General features: G+C 42.2%; 1 long non-coding RNA gene across 1 annotated transcript; it reads left to right on the top strand.

Moving 5' to 3' along the window:
• Window positions 1-75: 75 nt before the first annotated feature.
• On the top strand, window positions 76-21,126 carry LOC308041304. The gene is made up of 3 exons (XR_013922211.1): window positions 76-261; window positions 843-918; window positions 20,253-21,126. It is a non-coding gene; the product is annotated as an uncharacterized lncRNA (long non-coding RNA).
• Window positions 21,127-21,418: the final 292 nt, after the last annotated feature.

The raw sequence follows: 21,418 nt of genomic DNA on the forward strand, positions 1-21,418 counted from the left end.
GCTGCCGGGGGAGGAGGTGGAGCCGGGGCCGGGGCCGGTCGGGGCTGCGCGCAGCGGCGGTGGCTGGCGGCTCGTCATCGCCATCGCCTTCGCCTTTCCCGTCCCTCTGCGGGGCGGAGGCGGGCGGGCGGGTGCGCGCCGGCCGCCGCGAGAGTGAGGCCCGTCGGCTGAGGTAAAAAACCCGGCAGTGCTGAGGTAAAACCCCGCTAATACTGAGGTAAAACTCCGCTAATACTGAGGTAAAACCCCGCTAATACTGAGGTAACACCCTGCTGATGCCGAGGTAGACTCCCTGTCCCGCCGCACCGGGCCCTCTCAGCGGGGCCCAGCGCCCCCTTCCCGGGGAGGGCAGCGGGCGGGAGGGGCCTCGGGGCCGGCCTGGCTGTGCCCGGGGCCGCCGGGGGGACCGAACCGCTCCGCTCCGGGCACGGCCCGCGGGTTCCTCACTTTGTAACGAGAGCCCCAAAGCAGTGGGGACTTAGCGGCGACAGGATTTCTGCAGCCCTGCACACCTTACACATGGGTTGCTTTAGCAGTGTATGATTGCTGTCTGAATCATTTTGCCTTCTTTTGTTTTTAATATATATACGTGTCAGCCAGCACGAGTGCTTGGAAATAGTATTGTTAAATATCATAATTCTTGTTTAAATTTATTTACATGATGTACTGGTGGTTATTTTTTGTTTTGTTTTCCCAAAATATTACTATTATGCCTATTATGTTTGAAAACAACATCCACTGTTTCCCCTGTATTTCTCACAGAGAAAAAAAAAAAGCCTTATATGAGCAGCTCTTCTGTGTTGATATGACCAAGACCTGCTGAGGTACTGTCATTTTTTTAGGAAATGAGGCAGTTCAAGGGCAGTTTGAGAGCTGGTTCCTCTGAGGAGTCGGACATGTCCCCCGTTCGTTCAGATAGTGAGTGCTTGAACCTTCTGGACATCACTAATCTTATGAAGGATACCTGGGTTTTGTCCCACTCAGTTTACTGTCCAGATATGCAAGTACCCATGTTGGTATAATGGCGGGGATGGGACTGTGACAGACTCAATTTATAGCCATTTAAGATGGTGTGAAAATTCTTTCGAAATTGCTCATTTTCAGCCGGGTAAGTTCACTGGTCCAGCTCACATTGAGGAACGGGAACACTCCAGTTAAAATAAGAGCTCACTGCTACTGAAGTATAACTATAATGGACATTTTTGCCTCTTGTCTATCAGTATGCGTCTTGCATATCGTAAGAAATATGTCTCCCCTAAATTTTTCTATCTATAGACTAAGCAATTCCACTTTATTTTAATCCTTCATTGTGTGTCATAGTTTTAAACCTCTCAAGATGCTTGTTTCTTCTCCCAGTGTTGTTTAAAAATCATTTGGTTCTTTCTGGAACTGCAGCATCAAAGACTGGCCACAGTACTACAGTTAAGACCTCAACAACTCCATCATCTGCTGTCCTGCCTGTCACAGATTACATTCCTCTTTACACATGCCAATAGGAATATTTCTGAGTCAGTATGATCTATTCACAATTTTGCTGACCTGTTTTACCCCCACATCCGTTTCTGGTGACCTACCAAGCCTGTTATTTCTCCCTCAAGTAGACAGTAACGCTACTTGAGAAATGATTTACTGCAACTGCCCTAATGTTATCCCTTCACTTTATTGCTGGACAGATGGACAACTAAACAGTCAAGTCATCTCTTGAAATAAAATCCAGCATGATTTTAAGTCAGAAAACTGCAGAGTTTGTCATCCTTTGCAAATCAATTGCATTTCTCAGAAGAGTTGTATTTAAAAAACAAAACTTAACTAAAATTGAACTGTGCCATAGTTACAGCATGGCTGTATAACTTTAAATTTAGAAGGGAAACTAGTACATATTTGTAAGTTTTTAAACCTTTAAATTCACTTAAGCCATACCAACTAAAATAATCCTCGTGCAAGCAACAGTTGATAACAGAGAATAGATCAGCAGAGGGTTTATACCAATGGATGCTAAAATTGGGCAAAAATAGCGTAACTTGCAGATGCATGTTTTGCTTTGTTATATGTACTTAATTCGGCCAATTGTGTTTGTCAGTGACACTTTAACACTTAGATTTGTTTGCTCTCCTGTGTGCTGCTTTTGATCTGGATGGAGCAGTGCAATGAGCAGCTCATGGAGTGATTGCTGGAATACTCTGCAAAAGGGATGTTCTAGCACAGTCTGATGGCCAGACTGGCTTTTTAGGTGCAGCTGAGCATATCATTTTACATGGTTGTGCTTTGGTCTTCCCAATATGAAATTAAATCTGTCTTTGTAAAACACTAAAAATCTAAATCTGAAGCATGTGATTCAGGTATTTATTAAAATTACTGCCGTAGAAGGGATAAAAATCAAGACTCCTGTCCAGGACTGCTATCCTGTGCACACATGGCTTTTCTGCCTTTCATTCTGTCTTTGTTTAATAGCTGTAAGATTAGTCCTTCAGTATAGCTGAACAAACTGGTAAATAAAGTATTCAGCTACTTCATTTCTTATATGAAAAATGCATCGTGTGGTATGTTTTGTCTGTTTTGATTGTGTAAAGCATTTTTATGATGTGTTTTACATCAGGTGATGTTTGTATGGTAACAGTTCGAAAAAACACAGGTTTTATCAGTCAATAAACAGAAACTTACCTTCTCTTTATCACTTGGCCCACAGAGTTTACAGAGTTGGCTTGCCTTTTATTTCTAGGTTGCTTTCTTCTTTCTACTTTGATCAGTGTTATCTCCATCTGTAGGGATATTTAAGACCGCAACGTAAGATGTGAATGTAAAACTGCTAGTATTTCAAAGGGACACTATTACTTGTCCCTCTCCTCTTCTCTCTTTAGTCTGTATTTTGCAAAAAAATACTACTTTAAAAATGATTACATGAATTCCAAAGGAAGATGGAGAAGAAATATTACGGGTATTTTACAGGGAGTTGTATCTCTCTATATGTATGTATGTGTTTGTATAGATGCATATATATAATATCAATTTGCAAGAATAAAAATTGTCATCAAAGTTCACATGGCCAACATATCACGTAAAAGTGTGTAGGCATATATATATATATAAAATATTCACATGTTCAATACCTGCAAGCCTTCCTGAAGACCTACAAGCAATGAGTTCTTTTGGTCAGTGTTCCTCCACTGCTATCAAAGGCAGAAAACAATCCTGTCCTTTTAAAAAGTTACACTGCCTTACTGTCCTACAAAAGGGATTTTTAAAAATACCTTTGAAAGGAATTTTCAGCACCAGCTTGTCACCAGTTAGGCAGTGTCCTTATTACCACCCCAACAGTCAGAACAGCAGTCAAGAGTCCTCCAAAATAGAGATTTTTGTACTAGTGACTCAGATTTGTGCCACTTCACGTTTTTTTGTGTGACTGGAGTTCCACTATAGCCCATCTGTTGTGGCCACCCGGGCAGGAATACGGAGCTCCCATCCACATTGCAGTTCTGCTCTTTACACAGCAGTTCATCAAACAGGATTGCTACGTAGATACCGTGGTGGAAGTCCTGCTCCGTTGAGTGAGAAACATAAATAGATCTGGCTGGGGCTTGTAAATGTTTGACACAGCCCATCTGACATGTATTTCTCTACAGTAAGGGTCACGTAATGCTCCATAAAGGATCTCCTGTATGTCAAAAGAAGCATTATTGGGGGTACCATGGGATTAGTTCAGACATTCCCTGTTCCAATACCAGTAAGCAAGAAAAGACTTGATCTCCCTGGAGAACTAATTATTCAGACCAGCAGGAAAAAGACCAGAAAGACAAAGTGTTATGGAGGAAGCAGCAGTGCTGTTTGAAGAGGCAAATCAACATGCGAACAAGGCTTTTCTGATACATCTTTTAACAAAAATGAACACAGTGGAATACTGCATCAAAGTAACTGTCCTGCTCCATCCATTTGATTGAAACAACACAATCGGAGATTTTTTGTTTACTTTTGAATCAAATTCATGTGTAACAAAAAAGAAAAAAAATCTGTTTAGTCTTCTTACCCTGCAGTTGACTTCTGATTCATATGTTTTACATTTTAGGGAGGAATGGTATGTCCAGCTGTTGGGCCACATTTCTAATCGCAGTACCAAGTTTCTACAATAATAAGCAAGTGCTTGTTACTCATTGCCTTCTGCTCCTCCTTGTACCAGTTCTGCGATAACACTGTCGGTGCCTTCGGGAAGCGAATTCCCGATGTGTGTGTGGGGTACGCACTTTAGGGTCATGGACACAGCTACCAGAGAGGGAACTAACTCTCCCTCTCTGTTTAGAGACACTGCGTCACTTGAAGTCTGTTTCTGGAGTCAACATGGCAAGATAAGCAGGAGCTCGCTGGCCTCTGCAGCTGCCCCCTCCTAGCACAGCGCTGCTTTCAGTTATTCCCCAGTTTGCTTTTTTGTTGTGTTTTTGTTGAATCCTTCCCCTCCCCCAGGGTCTTAACTTGCCTTCAAGCCCCAGGCGCTCCTTTAAGCCCAGTTTTTTTCTGAATATTTTGTTACCTTCTCTGTTTACCTCTGCGCTCTCCAGGCTTCACGGTGCCTTCCTCAGCCAACCTCCTCTCTCCAACCGTCACTCCCCAACTGCCTCCAGAGGTTCCAGCCACCCATGGGGCTGCCTCAGGGGCCCAAAACTGCACCTGGGCTCACAGCGCCTGCCCGGGTGTTACTTTTTCCCCTGTGCCAAAGGAGCACATCTGAATCCCAGGGGAAATGGGGTCTGTTCCGTTTCTTCATTTTGTGATCAAGTCTCTGTGTTTCAGTTATCTCTGCGTTTAATGCGTCGTAAGCCAATGTATACAAGCTTATGATCTCCCCATATAAATCCATCCTCTTCAGATGAGCACCCTCTCCTGTGGCCCAGCTTTCTACATTATCACAAAGAAAATGAGTAAAATAGCAGTGGGTGGTGAAAGTGTCCAGCAGTGCATGAACTGCTGCTCTCATGATGCTTCCCACTTCTCCAGTGAAAGACGCACCAGCTCCCTCCCCAGCTTCGTGCCTCTCTCATGGTTAGAGCAGCGGTTGATAAAACACTCGAGATTTTCCCCAAGTACAGAAACCCTGAGGGCGGAGTAGGCTCTGATAGAGGTATCTTGTTCTCCTTGTTGCAAAAGAGAACAAGCAAATATTTGTGTTGATTTTTTTTTCAGCTTGCTTTATCTTCTTTATGTCATGGTACAGCTTTAACCTATTAGATACTTTTAAATTTTCAAATTCTGGTGAGTGAAAGTGTTCTTCTATAGCTTCTTCTAGAGCTCGATTGTGGCAAGTGAAGGTGTTCTAGAGTCTGTATGAGCTCAGCATTGTAGGGAATGCTTAACATCAGGGGGATTCACAGCACTTAAGTTTAAAATACAAGTCCTGATGGGTTCCAAAGCCTGCGGTACGGAGCTGGGCAGGGGACGGGCTGTACAGGTGCCGAGGGCACTTCCACGGAGCTTTTGAACAACTTGTTAAGAGCCATCGGAAGCAAAGCTACTTGTAAGGAACCGGCTGTTAGTCACAGGTCTGAACACAAATCCTCCTGGGAGTCAGCTGCAGGAGCACAAAACAAAGTCCTGACCTCCGCCTTCCCTGGCCAGTGGATCCAGCAGGAAAGATGTTACTGCAGGGAACCACTTGAAGGGAATCTGCATGGATACTGCTGAAAAAGGAACAGTAGGAAAAGAAAGGTTGTAAAAGCATATTCTGAAATCTTCCCGGATGCACCGTCAGGCTCAGACAAATAGGATCATTTCACTAATGGGAAGATTATGTGAATAAGGAGGCTTGTAGTTCTTTCATGACGCTGTACAGGAATTACAGGTACCCTACAAATGACTAGTATGACAGGACTTCGCATGAGACTGGAACCATGGTTAAAATCCAAAATAAATAAATCCTAGAAAAAGACAGAAATTTATTAGATTTACACAGAAAATAGCAAAGAACCATCTAAATTTCCTGACTAAGCAGACCCCACAAAAATAGATAACTGGAAAAAGAACAAGAACTGTTCTTTTGTGCAAGTGCTGGAAGTTTAAAAACATAGTTGAAAAGATGAGAATGTCTCGCTTTAAAGGAGCACATTGATAGAACTGACTTTTAGGAAACACTGAGAAGGAATGGCATGAAAACCTCCCCAGTCCTTGTTGACAAAGACTGGAATGCTAAGTTTAGGAAAGGAAAAGCAAATCTAACAGGAAACATCATTTCACCATTGTACAAATCCATCGTGCATCTTATCTTTAACTCTGTGTAATGTGGTATAGACTGTATTTAGAAAAGATAGTATAGACAAAGCCAGGAAATAGGATGGCTTGGTACCCTTCCCACACAAGGAGAGGGTTAATACACTGGGGTCTTGAGCTTGGAAGAAAAAACTTTAGGCTGAATTTGTAAAGATCTGTGAAGATCTTTGATGGAGCAGAGATGGGTGAATGAGTGACGTAGTTTTCAAAACCGCTTTGTATTATTTGCTCTTGTGTTATTTGGCAAGATGGCGCATTACAAGATTTTACATCCTGTTAAAGAGACAAAAGGTATGAACAGGTTCAAATACAACAAAATTTTTAAAACCAGATGCCCAAAAGCAGCAAGGAGGTTGAATTTGCCTTGTATTTTAACAGGCTACCATAATTGCAACATACATGTGCAGCACATTAATGAGTTTACGAACTTATTTGCCACTGAATAAAAATGCACCACTAGCAACTTTAAAAATCGGTTTTATAGAGAAGTCTGGACACCAGATTTAGGGTAAGATAACTCAGTAAATACAGAGGAATTTGAGCCAATATAAAATCTGTGATATGTTACGGTAAGATTTGGCCCATTATCGTTACTGAGTGGCTGCTTTGACATGCTATCCAGTCCCCACACTTAGGGAATTTTCAACATTGTCAGGTGGGTTCTGGATGAATTTATAGCAAGAATCGATACCGAAGACTTGAATGAGGGAAGATCAAAAATGGAGTTGAGATTTTCCTTTTTAAGAGGATGCAAAGAGGAGATAAACCCATGATTTGCTAAGACACCAAGCAGCACCACCAGACACCTCTGGAAAACTCATTTTAGGTTTTATTTAGTACATTCCAAGAAATCGTGGCTCCCACTTGAGCCATTTCAGCTCAAATACAGATGAAAAATAATCAGATCACACAGACTGTTCACTCATCTTGAATAAATGAATGTTTAATGGAATCGTGCACTTCTGAGTCATGTTTACTTCTAATATGTCTTTCGAGTTGAGCTCCTGCCTTTGAGAAGATTCATCTCTAACTGCAATTCTTTAAGTGTGTGTCTGTACTTCATGTGTTGAAGTCCATCAAAAATACACTGGACAATGAAATGCTAATATTGGAGCTTTTGGTACACAAATGACAAATGAGAGCCCTTCAAACAAGCTCTTCCTTGGAAGTTTGATGTAGAATAATTCTGGTGTCTTGCAGTTACTGGGTTTTAATGATGGGCTGTTGGGGCAGTTATTTTAGTCCTGTAATCTTTGTAGAGCTTAGTTCTTGAAGTTTTATTACCATCTTGTAGCTTAAGTGTGCAGTACTCCCGAGCAACACCGTTCAATGCCTGCCTGGGTACCATTTTAAAATGTGATATTTTGTTCTTTTCACTGATTTATACCTGGATCAAATTCATATTATGACCTTAAGTTCCTTTCTTGAAAACACACTGCAGCATTGTTTAGAACCTTAAAATCTTACTTAAGCCACATCCTGGAAAATATGAACATAAATTTTCTCCATCTTGTACATAAAACATCCTTTCTGAGTTACTGAACTTCCTTCCAAAATACACAGTTTTGATCCCGAATTTCATTCCTTGATATTCAAACTGTTCCGATCCCGTCAAATGTAATTCCACACCCATCAAAACCCACCTCAGGCCTTTTGCCAATGGGATCCAGCTATTTTTGGGTGGCTGTTATAGGAAATTATACACTACCGTTCTGATACACAACACTGTTGAGATTTTTTAGATACTTTTTCATAGTTCCTGATATCATTGCACTTAGCAAACTGTTTGATACATATATGTAAGCAAATTAATTTGCCTCTTGTTCCCTACTATAACTCACTGCTTTGCTTTTACAAAAATTGACAGAATTATAACAAATATGCATGCCAAAGCTTTTGTATGGTACCATTGCCTATCGTCCCATTTGTGTTGTTTCTTCGAGAGAATTACCATCAAGTGTTGATCCTGCTGCTGATCATCTACAGGATATTTCAGCCAGAATGCCATGTATGCAGAATTCTTTATTTTAATTTAGTTGCAAAAATATTTGCCATCTGAAATGTTATCTGCTTATTCAAGCCATTAGACAGAAGTATAAGTAAGGCAGTCTGCTTTCAACTGGGATTTACAAAAATAGTCATTACCTCCTGGGAAAAAAAAATGGTAAAAGGCATTTGCAGAAAAAAATAGGGCATCTATTGCTGCTACATGTTTAATTTTATTTGATTTACTATAGTTAACTTTTTCCTTTGTTTGCAAAAACAACCTTGGCTGTTGCTAATGCTGTTTGCCAGCGTCTCCATCTGCATCTTCGGTTACTTCTTGGATTCGTTCTCATAGCATTTATTTGCAGAATTCCGCTTGCATCCTCTGAACTACTCTGGGAATTGTTCCCCTTTGGGGAACATTCACAGCAGCACGAAGTTATTCATGTTGTGGATGACATTTCCCTGTGGTCAAAGACACCTGAGCCCAGCTCTCCCTCCAGTTTCTCACATGGTCTCGATGATGGCTGTCAATGCTAAGGAACTGCCTCTATCTATCTCATGGTTCACACCATATGCACTCACGTTTCAGTTCTGTCAGTAATGCCAAATCGCCTTTTGGAGAGTTTATCTAAACTAATCTCAGCTCCTACTTTTGCCATGTAGGTTTATTTTGAAACTTGACCCTTCCTTACCTTGCCTTTTGTAGATTATTTCTTCTGGGAATGGTTTCCTTAAAGCACCTCAGAAAGCAGTCAATGGAGTCTCAAAGTTAGTGCTCTGTTTGTTCCAAATTTCTGTCCGGCCTGTTTTCCACTGACCTTTCTTTAAATGATTATTTATATGCGTGTGTGCGTGTATATTTGTAATGCTTTCTATCTTGCTCAAGTTCAATTTTACTACATAAAACAAGCTTTTTTCTCGACCATAATATCCCAGTTGTTTTATTAGTACTGTAACAAGTCTGCACATATGAGGCACATCCACTGCACATCTGAATAAAAGTAAACATCCTGTGTTTCTCAGCCTTCTATAAACCCCAACAGATGGCTGCTACTTTTACAAACTGTGCTGAGAAGGGTGGCTCACATTTCCCATGCAGCAGACTTATTTCTGGAATCCAAACCCAGGCTGCTTCTTACAGGTGGGAACACTGATCTCACCACAATGCAGTTTAGCCCAAATCAGTCCTGTGTGGAGACACTTCGTAGCTCAGACCCTCTTGCTTTTTGGAAAGGGGCATATCTTGTGTTGCCAGTCCACCCAAATTTGCAGGTAAAAGCTTCCACATGTAGGTCCTTGATCATGGAGCCTAAAGGTTCTTTGTGCAGTTCTTCTGGTTTTGTTACAATCTGTGTGTGTTTATTTTTCTCTCTGACAATAAGCGCTCTACAACTACCTCAAAGGAGGTTGGAGCATGGGGGGTGTTGGTCTCTTCTCTCAAGTCACAAGTGATAGGACAAGGGGAAATGGCCTCAAGTTGTGCCAGGGGAGGTTTAGATTGGATATTAGGAAAAAATTCTCCCTGGAAAGGGTTGTCAGGCATTGGAACAGGCTGCCCAGGGCAGTGGTGGAGTCACCATCCCTGGAGGGGTTTAAAGGGCATTTAGCCAAGGTTCTTAGGGACATGGTTTAGTGCCAGAGTCAGGTTATGGTTGGACTCGATGATCCTGAGGGTCTCTTCCAACCAAAATGAGTGCATGGTTCTATGATTCTATTTTTTTAGATAGATGGTGTTTCTTGAATGGCTGGAATTCACCTTAGTGCTCAGAGCCAGTCCCTGCTCAGGACAGTGCAGGATCTGCAGGTGATGGTGTGTGTTTGCTCTACCTCCGCCAGCGTTCCGGAGACACAATCCTCAGGTGTACATCTCCTCCCGGTTTCCCTCCAGCAGCACTGCCCTGATGTTCTCCGTGCTTAACTCCGTCTCTGAGATCACGGGCACTTAAGTGCCTGGGTGAATTAGCAGCAATGCCAGCCTGAGGCTTGACCCTGCACGTGTCCGTGTTCAGGGACTCATTCCCACCTCAACTTCTTTCCTAAAAAGAAGCAACATAGGAGTTATTTTGTCTGCTGAGTAGTCTCTATTAAGTCTTAATGTTGAGGATGTTTTGTCCTGAGGGAGAGGCAGTTTGGGAGTGGGCTTCACCTTTTTTTGTTTAAAATTTTTCTCCACGGAATAACAGGCTGGTCTCAGCTACTCATGTCCACTGCCCATTGCGTTAGAGCACTGAGCATCAAAGGAAAAAGCTTTTGAAAGACAACTCTGCGTTCTTCTAGAATTTACGTACTAACTCTTTTGCATGGATGATTTCAACAGGCTACACATCTGTTCTGTTGCATTCAGAGGCCCTAAAAAATGTGGCATTTGTTTAAGAAGTAATTCTAAAGAATTAAGACATTTCGATGTTTCTCCTCCAAATATACCATTTACCAAAATAGCTGAGTGCAAGCTAGACTAGCATTGGCTGTCCTTGTGTACCTTCATCTCTGATTCATGAAAACCTAATTACACAATAGGCCTATATAATGGGATATTTTCCTCTATCATACCAATGCAGAAAGTTCCCAGTGGCTTTCGAATGCGTATTTTCAGTACAGATCCAGTAGATGGTCCCACTCCAAAACCCATCAAGTCTTTATTATTTCCTAAATCAAAGGTATTTACACTTCCAATTTCCTCCACATTTCATTGTTTTTCAATAAACTATTGTTAAGCCCAGTTTCATTGTATTTTAAGATATTTTGTACCATGTCCATTGCACTCTATCACTTTATCATTAGCCATTTTGCCCTTCAATTCACTATTTGGTCATTTCAGAGCAACCCAGGAGGCAAGAACTGTGAAACCAGAGAATTTACAGTGTTCTAGTCAAAATGACTATTTTTTTTTATAACTTCCCATGATGGGAACATCATCTTGGAGTCATTTTTTTCTGTGGTTAAATAGAATACACTGTTGGTCAAAATCTCTAACTAGTTTGAGTAAGAGGTGAGACTCTGTTCACCTGTGTCCCAACAGCTGCTTCTGTGTCCTTGCAGAGAGACTCTCTAGGGGGTTATGTCCATTTTCCCACTAATGCGACCAAGTGTCATTGACTGGTGTGCACAGCCAAAGAGTTTCTTGACATGATGGGTTTTTCTACAAAAGGTTGTGCTCATAAAAATCAGTATGACAGAAAAAAAACAAACATAAACCCCCCCAAAAATACACAAAATCCCACAAACAAACAAAAAACCCCACTTATCAACATTCTCCATTATATGGAGAGCAGTTTCTATTTGCTTTATTTTATCATGTATCCTGGCCACAGAAAGATAGGCATTGAAATCAAGTGGACTACCTGCATTCATTGAATTCTGCCAATATTATAGTCAGTGTTGCTAATTGCAATACTCCAGTTCTTGTTTCGGTTCTTCAATCCAGAAGATTTTAGGGCTGCTTGTACTGACCCCCTTGCAGATGATTTTAAATAAACTATGAACACAAAGTTGTATCTATTTCTTACCTTTTTTTTTTTTTTTGCAATTTTTAACCACAGCCACTTCAGCTTTTCCACTGAGGTTTTTGAACTCAACAAAATCATCCATAAGCCATTTTCCCTACTACAGTAAGATGCATGTTTGGGCATGTAGAGTTTTCATCTGGGAAGCAGGACAATGATATAAACCAATGTACTACAAAAACAGACTAATTTTTCCACTTGTACAAAAAAATTACGATGCTAGCACAAGTGTGCTTGAGTAAAAACACCGTGAATGGTATCGGTGGTCGAATGAGACATCAAAATCAGTTATTCCTCACGCAGAACATTGGATTCAAGTGTAAGCCAAGTCATGAGAACATATATCATTTCTACTGCTGTTTGCTTTATTAAGAAACAATGAGCCACAAGTACAGCCATGTGGATTTTAAATGGGAGCGAAGCTCTTTAGCTTGGAAAAGAGACTGAGGGGTGACCTCATTCATGTTTACAGATATATAAAGGGTGAGTGTCAGGAGGATGGAGCCAGGCTCTTCTCGGTGACAGCCAATGGTAGGACAAGGGCTAATGGGTTCAAACTGGAACACAAGAGATTCCACTTAAATTTGAGAAGAAACTTCTTCACAGTGAGGGTGACAGACACTGGAACAGGCTGCCCAGGGAGGTTGTGGAGTCTCCTTCTCTGCAGACATTCAAACCCGCCTGGACACCTTCCTGTGTAACCTCATCTGGGTGTTCCTGCTCCATGGGGAGATTGGACTGGATGAGCTTTCGAGTTCCCTTCCAATCCCTGACATTCTGTGATTCTGTGAAAATGCTCATCGTAATCACAGCCTCAAACACGCACTGCCAGAAACCTTTAGTAAACACACTCAGCCTCCCACCTTCTTGCTCCAAACTCAGATCCTGCATGATATGTATATCCTACATTTAGCTCACGTTTTTTCCCTATTAATTTGTAACTCCTGTGCATGCCTTACAGCTGGCCAAAATATTTTCTACCCAGTCACAGGCTACATCGCTGCTCGAAAGGATGAAATCAATGTCAAGCCCTTGTAGAAGGCAGCAACCTGCCTGGCTATTAAAGAAGGTTACAGTGGGCTCCAACTGCTCAGGAAAGAAAAACAAATAACTCCTTACGAGCATAAATAAGGCACATTCAAATGCGTTTAATTGTGCGTGCCTGCCTGAAAATCTGTCTCGTCGTTCTTCGTTCTGTTCTGTTTCCGAGGGTCACTAGTGCCTGAAAACACTGACATGCCAAGGAAGCCCGTTCCTTGTGGGAGCGCGACACTGCTCCACACAGGCATCTTCCCTTCTGTCACTTGGCATAATTCAGTGTGTGACTTGAAAATTCAAAACATGAACAAGAGAGAGGAACCAATAGCATTGCGAGCAGAATTCTCAAACCTTGAAATGAAAAATACCTCTCCTCTACAAATACCACCCTTTTCTCCATTCTTTTTAGCTTAACCAGAACTATTTCTTTGCAGCTCTTATGAGGAAATGAGGGTAAAAATACCATAGTCAAACATAAATGTATTAGACTGTAAAAACACACTGCTCAATGCCTGCACTGTGCAATACATTAATTTCTCTCCTCTCGTGATTCTCCTCTTCCTGTGAATTGCTTATTTCTTCTCACTTAATTTCTCAGCGTCATTTTCTCCCATAACTTTGTCGTTCCTTAACACCTTTTAAATATAGATATGAAATATATATGTATGTATTTAAATATATCTTTGTCCCTGCTGCTCTCATCTGTGTTACAAAAGTAAAAGTTAAAAACCTTCAGTGTATTTGAGCATCATTCTAAGGAGGAAAGAACTGTTCCCTACACTGTCCCTCACTAGCTTCTGTCATTCACATGTCCTGGGATATACACAGTTGCTACAGCTTTGCAGATTTTTCCTGAAAATTGATAAATTATATACCTGAGCTAAGCAAATGGAAAATACACCAAGAGCACAGACAGGCATATTTTGAAAGCTAAATTTGAGGTGTTACCTTTCTTTTAGATCCCTGTTGAACCCAGTGAGCGCTGACCCTCTCCCAGCATGGGGATGAACAGGAGCAGGCAGGAATGTTAAGGTGTCTCTGGAGTGGTTGCTTAAATAGAATCATAGAACAGTTTGGGTGGGAAGGGACCTTCAAAGCTCATCCAGTGCCACCCCTGCCATGAGCAGGGACATCTTCACCAGCTCAGGTTGCTCAGAGCCCCGTCCAGCCTGGCCTGGGATGTCTCCACCACCACTCTGGGCAACCTGGGCCAGGCTCTCACCACCCTTAGTGTCAAAAATGTCTTCCTCATGTCCAGCCTGAATCTCTCCTCTTCTAGTTTAAAACAATCACCCCTTGTCCTGTCATAACACGATAATAATGATGAATCTTCTTCTTTCTCCAGGTGAAGCACCTGGTTCTGCTCTGGAACATTAAAAATGGGAAGTTTCTGCTTAGGGACAGAAACAACCTGTGGAGATTCTTTAGTACCAGTTACAGCATCTTCCTCAGCAATTGCTTTGGTAGTTAGAATCATAGAATCATTTTGGTTGGAAGAGACCCTTAAGATCAAGAGACCCTTAAGAGTCCAACTATTAACCTAAATCTAGCACTAAATTGCTCCTTTGGTACCCACCAAATCCCTCCGACATCCATTCAGAGCTTTTAACGCTTTCATGACCTGCTGCTGTCGAGGCCACCAAGTGAATAGGGAAGCGGTTCCAAAAGCTCCTTTGGCTCCTTCCTTCGTGCAGAGCAGCTCTTGCCCATGGTTTTATCATGAAAAGTACTTGAAAAGTAAGACAAAGACACTAAACAAGTGCAACTCTTTTCAGTCACAGTATGGACCAAATCCACACAGTCCTGAAACAATCCCGTGTTGCTGATGGTGTAGAAAGGTCAGGCTGGCACAGGCATCTTAAGGGAGATGGTTTCATCTTTTGAAGTGTTTGAAGTTCAAACATTTAATGCTTCAAATTAAGGAAAGCTGAGAATTTAAGGGAGCGGAGAGAACATGATGCCTTTAATGGACTTATTAAACTGAATTAACAAGAGGGACAATTTCTTAACTGGGGGGGAAGAGAAGGGAGAAGAATTCAATGGAAGTTAATACTTCTGGCTAAAGAGTTACAAGATTGATTGTCCTGCATTTTGCCAGTGAAATGAGTTTTCAGGAGAAAAAAGAAATATTTATCAGTGTTTAAACGTGATGCTATAGTAAATAAGTAGTTGTCATTTCTTGTAAAGTAAATCCAGTCTTAATTTTTTAGTATTTCCATTGCCATGGTCCAGCAAGTTGCTAGAATGGCTCATTTTGGTGCCCGTGATTGTAACACACCTTATTTCTAATGAGTGATGTCCAATTTCAGCACCCAGGTGTGTTGATTATTGTAATAAAAGCCTATTATTACCAGATTTTCTTCCTACATGCGGTCATTAACTGAAGAGCAGAGTCTGTAGCACTCTCAGGCTGTTCAAGCAGGGAGATGCTGCCTCTTTCCAACCTTCTCTCTTTTTCCCCATAGTTTTCTGCAGCACACGGGAGCAGTGAAGGACAACAGGGTCTTGTGGAGGAGAGGCCATGGTGTTGAGCTTGTGCTTCCTAGGGGATCACATTCAAATACAAGGTCCCGAAGTAGCACATACCCCTCAGCACAGGGCAGACACCCAGTCTTTGGATGGCCAACACTCACCTGTGCTTCAGAGAGGCCATAAGCTTCCTGTCGGGGAAAATAATTCCAGAAAGGTTGAATGCTAGAATATACACATGTAAACCACAATGAGCTGCAGGGGAGATGGGTCGCTTGTTTCTTCTCTACATTATGACCACTGCAAGGAAAACATTGATGAGTTTGGGCGCAGTCATCCCACCAAACCTGAACCCAGTGGTTCTCACAGGCGTCTTGCAGTATTAGATGCTCACATTCTTGGCTGTTAATTATTTTTGCCACTAGTTCTAATGTATTCACAGAAGAATACATTACAATTTCTGTTCCAAAAGAAATTTTAAACATGGCTGAAGTCTGAATTTTTTACATTTAACACTGGATATTTTTCAAATGTAATTAGATTTCAGTGGTATACAAGCTCTGTTATACACGGTACTTGAGTTAAAGCACTGTTAAGTTAGGGAAATGACAATTATTTGTAGAGTTCAGTCTGTTGTGTATATTTCTATGCTACTAACACAGGCTGCGTTGCTATGCACACATTTCAAGCCAACTAAGGATTTACAGCTTGCAGGTATGTGATGATATTGGCACTTACTCTTTGTTTCCTTATGGAGAAAGCAACAAATGTGAAAACTTCAATAAGAATGAAACAAGAGTAAAAGAAACATCAGGGAAGACATTGAAGTACAATTTTTTTACTCCAGATGTTTAGACAAAAGTCATGAACAAGTTGTCTTATTGAGCTAAGTTTAGATCTCAGTCAGGCTAAGTTAACTAAGGACGGGAAGAAATTGGGAAATCCTTAGTCCCAGATGAAAAACACATTAGGGAAGTTTATTTTACATGGTCAGTCTGTGAGTGTAAAATCCAGCCACAGATACCAGTGCTGCACTTACAGAATGTCAAAAACGCCCTCAAAGCAACAGCATTGTTGTCACGATAAGTTGGTGTGAGGGGGGGTGTTTTGGTTTGGTTTTCTGGTTTGGTTGGTTGTTTTTTTGTGGTTTTGGTTTGGTTTGGTTCGGGGTTTTTTGTTGTTCTTTTTTTAAAATCTACAACTATAGTATAAATATCACAAAGCATTCAGAGCAGCGTTACACCAGGGGGGTTGTGCCATTTTCCACCTGAGAACCTCTCAAGCGGTGAGGTCTGCATTGGCGTGAGGAGGTTCCCCCGTGCTATTTAAGTGTACAAGGGAGACAGGTGCAATATGCAACTTTGCTTCCAAGGCAAGATTTTTCAGAAGGTTTTAGGGTTTGTTTCACATGTTTCAGAGCATTTGCAAAGCCTAAATATGTACTAAAATAAATATATCTCCCACCTTCCCATGATGGAGGCTGCGAGTGATCACAGCCACTTAAGACCTGCCCTGGTTTCTAAGCATGACTTTAAAGGGATTATCAGTGCCTTTAGTTGGTAAATACAACACTAAACTATTAGTATCTAAACAGACCCAGCAGGAAGGCTCATCTCCTTCCTATCTGTGCCCCACACTCACTTTTGATGCTCTTCCCTCTGGCTTTTTAAGGACAAAAGTACTTGTTGGAGCAAGTTCAGAGAAGAGCAATGAGGCTGATGAGGGGTCTGGAGCACAGGTCTGATGAGGAGAGGTTGAGGGAACTGGGGCTGTTCAGCCTGGAGAAAAGGAGGCTGAGGGGAGACCTTATCACTGTCTGCAACTACCTGAAAGGAGGTTGGAGCATGGAGGGTGTTGGTCTCTTCTCCCACGTACCAAGTGATAGGACAAGTAGAAATGGCCTCAGGTTGCGCCAGGGGAGGTTTAGGTTGGATATTAAAGAGAAATTTCTTCACGGAAATGGTTGTGAAGCACTGGAACAGGCTGCCCAGGGCAGTGGTGGAGTCACCATCCCTGGAGGGGTTTGGAAGACTCGTAGATGAGGTTCTTAGGGATGTGGCTTAGAGCTGGACTTGGCAGTGCTAACAGTTGGACTTGATGATCTTAAAGGTCTTTTCCAACCAAAAAGATTCCATGATTCTATGATTCTAAATAAAAACCCAACAAGATTGCTTTAGTTTCAGCCATGGTAAAGAGCCTCCATTCAACTTGATCTCAGGTCTACTGCAACTGAATATTTTTTGCAACCTGTTGCAGCCCCATGTCAGTCACACAGGCAGGGCCGTGTCTGCTGAGCTGCCTGGGCTTTAGATCAAGCAGATCCCACTTTGGGGTTCCTCAACTGTAAATTGCTGAACTGTGCAAAATAGGTGACTTGTGGCATTTGTGATGAGGGCTTGGAGGTGGGTGGCTGCAGGAGAGACAGCAGGACCAAGCTCTGCCGTATTTTACTGGGACAGTTTCTGCTCCAGCAACAAGACACGTGCACACAGGAGCAAAGTGTAAAGGGGCCTGAGGGCAGAGCTTGGCAAAAAATCCTTCCTTGGGGGAGAGAAGCTGAGCTAAGCGCAAACGTCAGCCCCATGTCCCCTGTACCCGGCACAGCTGTTTGTGGGACTGCCACAAGAGTGGTTGGTTGTCCCTGCTCACCTTCCACCAGCACTTGTTAGCGGGGAAAACAAAGCTGGTTGAATAGAGCTGGCAGGAATCATACCACCGCGTTTGCTAAATGGATCTGTTAAAATATAAAGGGAGATGACATCGCAGGGCATCATCATGAAATACCGTGGGTGACAGCTGGTTCCCAAACAGCACCGCTTCCTCCTCCTCTGTCCTGCTGCCTTTGACACTGCAGCCACCTTGCTGCTGCTCCTCTTTACATCTTGTCCGCAATTGCCTAGCTTTTCCTTCTGTCTCTCCCAAATGTTGCCCACTGGCTCCTGTGAAGGCTCCTCACCATCCATCCGTCACCCATGGCATGGTCCTGCAGCCTCACACCCAGCAGTGGCATCACTCCGCCTCTGGCACATTTTTGGAGCTGTGCAATTTCTCCAAGTCCTTCTGCTTTAGGAGAATAGGACTCTGAGACTTTACTGTCCCCTCGCCATCCCTACACAAACCCTTGGGTTTGCAATTTAGCCTTGATGGAGCACAGGACAGGCCACACAGGTTACACCCGCCTTACTCGTGCCTCACTGATACACATCTAGTAGGAGCTCTTATCACCTCTTTGACTTCCAAATGAACATTTTCCTGCTTTCTCCCCTGCTGCCACCTCTCGCTCTTCCCAGAGGCTCTTAGGAAGCAACCACCAAACCATGACTTTGTTCTCATTCAGGAATTCTTTAAAACCTTGTGCACATTCCCCTCCCTGCCACCAGTGTCTAAAAAGCTTGGCAAAACTTGGCTCGGAACTGGGGAAAGGTCAGGGGTTTACAGCTGTGACTGGGTGTTCTCTCTTTACCCTACTGTGTTTGTTCATGCCTGGTTTATGCTCTCCGGTCTATAGGCTGCATGCTCCTTGTCTCTCTGTCCTGTGGGGTTCTAGACTTTGACAGGGGCTCCAAAGCATTAAATTAAGTAAATAATCTCTGCAGGTAACATTATAAACCCCAGAAGAGGCCAAAGCAGCAGCAGCCCTGTGTGGTGCAGGAGAGAAGCAGGAATTCTCGGCTCCGATCCAATTCTGGCACAGATTTCTTACATGCAACTGTCCGTAAAATGAAAAATACAACATCCACTCCCTGACTGACCCATTTAAATGATAAACTCTGGCAGGACAGTTCACTCTTTACCCGTACAGCACCACGTACAGCACATACAGAGCTATTGGTCTGCACAGGGAAGCCCTGGCCTCTGCTGGTGCCTCCAACCACAACAAACTGAAGCAGGTAGAACACAGAGCAAGTAAATCAGTGGCACTCACTGAAGAGTTTCTTAGCGAAGCTAAAGATAGATGCTGTTCTGTAGCATTTTCTAAAAGCTGATCTAATACATATAATGGTTTTCAAGACCTTGAAATGTATATAATGCTCTTGAAATGTATAATAATGAAACCATCTTGATGGAACAGAATGGATATTATGTATTTGAAAAAGCTGCACTTTTAGAAACCCAAATTCTGCTTGGGTTCTAAAGTTTAGAAGCTTTGATTTCACTCCTTGAGAACAACTGTCTGGCATCCCTTTAAAAATGAGCTGGTTTATTTTAGTTATACTGGAGATAATGGGGCGGGATGGAGGGGAGAGAAAGCTTAAATCCTGTCTAAAATCTGGGAAAAATCATCTTTGAATGACAGTTCTTCCAGCAGATTAGCAATAGTTTATTATTCCAAGTATATATTTAGACTATTCCACTTACACAGTTGCTTTAACATCAACCATATTAAAACCTTTCCGGTAGCTGATCACATTCCTCAGCGATTCCAAGCTCCTCCATGTGTTCCATTACACAAAGCACCGTACTGGCAGGTGTGTGAACACGCGAGGTCCCTTTGCACATTTGGACAAGGTGGCTGTAACACTCTGCACTTCCCACTCTTTTTTCAAGATACTGCATGAAAACCAGGAAGAAAAACGGTGCTTTTGGAGCACGGGCTCAAAAACGTTCATTTTAAACCAGTCTTGTTTCTTTGGTGCTGTCGCTGTGTGGGACAGCTGGAAATTATCATGGTAACTGTGGAGTTCAGCTTTGCCTAAAGAATAGGAATGGTCTGAGAATGAGAAAAGGCAGAGAATACCTGGAGTTCTTAGAGAGAACTTCGGTAGCTCTTTCTCTTTTGTAGTAAGATGACCTGGGATTGCAGGGTACATTAAACCAACCTAAAATAAAAATACAGGAAAAATAAGGGAATGACGATACCAACACAGCAGTAACTGTTATTTGTAATTTCTGCTATAGGACAGCTACACGCACACGCTTTGTTCTCCGATACCTGGTATTTGGACTCAGCAGAACGCTCTGGTTTGCACCCATGTGAGCTGACCATGGCTTTTCTTCCTCAAGGTTTTGTAGGAGGGTTCATGAACGCGGTGCGCACGGAGACCTGCGATCGACAAGAAGAACCTGTGTTGTAGCTTAAGTCGCCCAGCAGCGTGGAAAAAAGTCACGAACTTGAGGGTTTTTCTATTTTGCAAACAAAAGGAAGTTCATTTCCTCTGTTAGCTCACCATAGCGTTCCGCGCAAAAACACGCCCGGAGCTCTTGAAATACCTTCACTTATTTCTGTATCTACCCAATTTATTTATAGAGCTATCTGGAAAACACTGGCTTTTCATTTACGAGATACTATGGAACTTTTCAGAGTAGTTTCATAAACAAAGCTCTTTAAAAACACCCACACCTACAGAAATTGTCAACTGTCATCAAGTCTCAGGACTTTTTTTGTGTGTGTGTATTTGAGTATTGACAGGGCAGTTAAAACTGCCATACTAATGCAATAACCAGGTAAATCTGCATGAGGTAGCTTTACCATGTTAGTAAAGCAGCAAATGTGTCTAATACATTAGACACCCCTGTAAGAAACCTCAAATACTTCAGTTATTTCTCATCGTAACATGTTGTTGGGGAATTCTAACAGTTTGCAAAATAAATGGGAGTAAATTCTTACATTAAAGACAATAAACATGCAGGCTTAGAACATCTGGAACAAAAGAAAGGTGAAACATGAGTGTCCTGGCTGGCAGGTGAACATATAAAGGGAAGAGAAGCTCTCACTGGCTGCACGTGTCACCAAGTGAGTTCATAGCCACCGAGGGTCAGAGTTCACTCACTGTCCAGGCACCCTGCAAAACTAAACCACACCAGAAATGTTGAAATAACAACACAAATAAAAATCAATAAGGATTTGGGCTCATTTTAGCCAAGACTTTAACCAAAAGCCACCATTTGTTCCTTGGCATGTGGTGGGATGCCTGTGTGCTCCTGTTACATTCCTTAATTTCCTTCATTTTTTTCTACTATTGCAATAAATTCAATAAATTCAACCCAATTCTGAGAGTTGATTCCAACAATCATTTAATCATCTTATTGCTCTAATGCCATATAGAGACAGAAGACTACACAAGATCTTCATGATTACCTTGTTAATGGTTCAAGATCTGGCGGTATTCCCTCTGACTCATGCACCATTGTATGTCTTCATTTAGCAGAACAAAATTGTTCTAGAAAAC

Source organism: Nesoenas mayeri, assembly GCF_963082525.1.
Source record: "Nesoenas mayeri genome assembly, chromosome: 5".
Taxonomy (NCBI): domain Eukaryota; kingdom Metazoa; phylum Chordata; class Aves; order Columbiformes; family Columbidae; genus Nesoenas; species Nesoenas mayeri.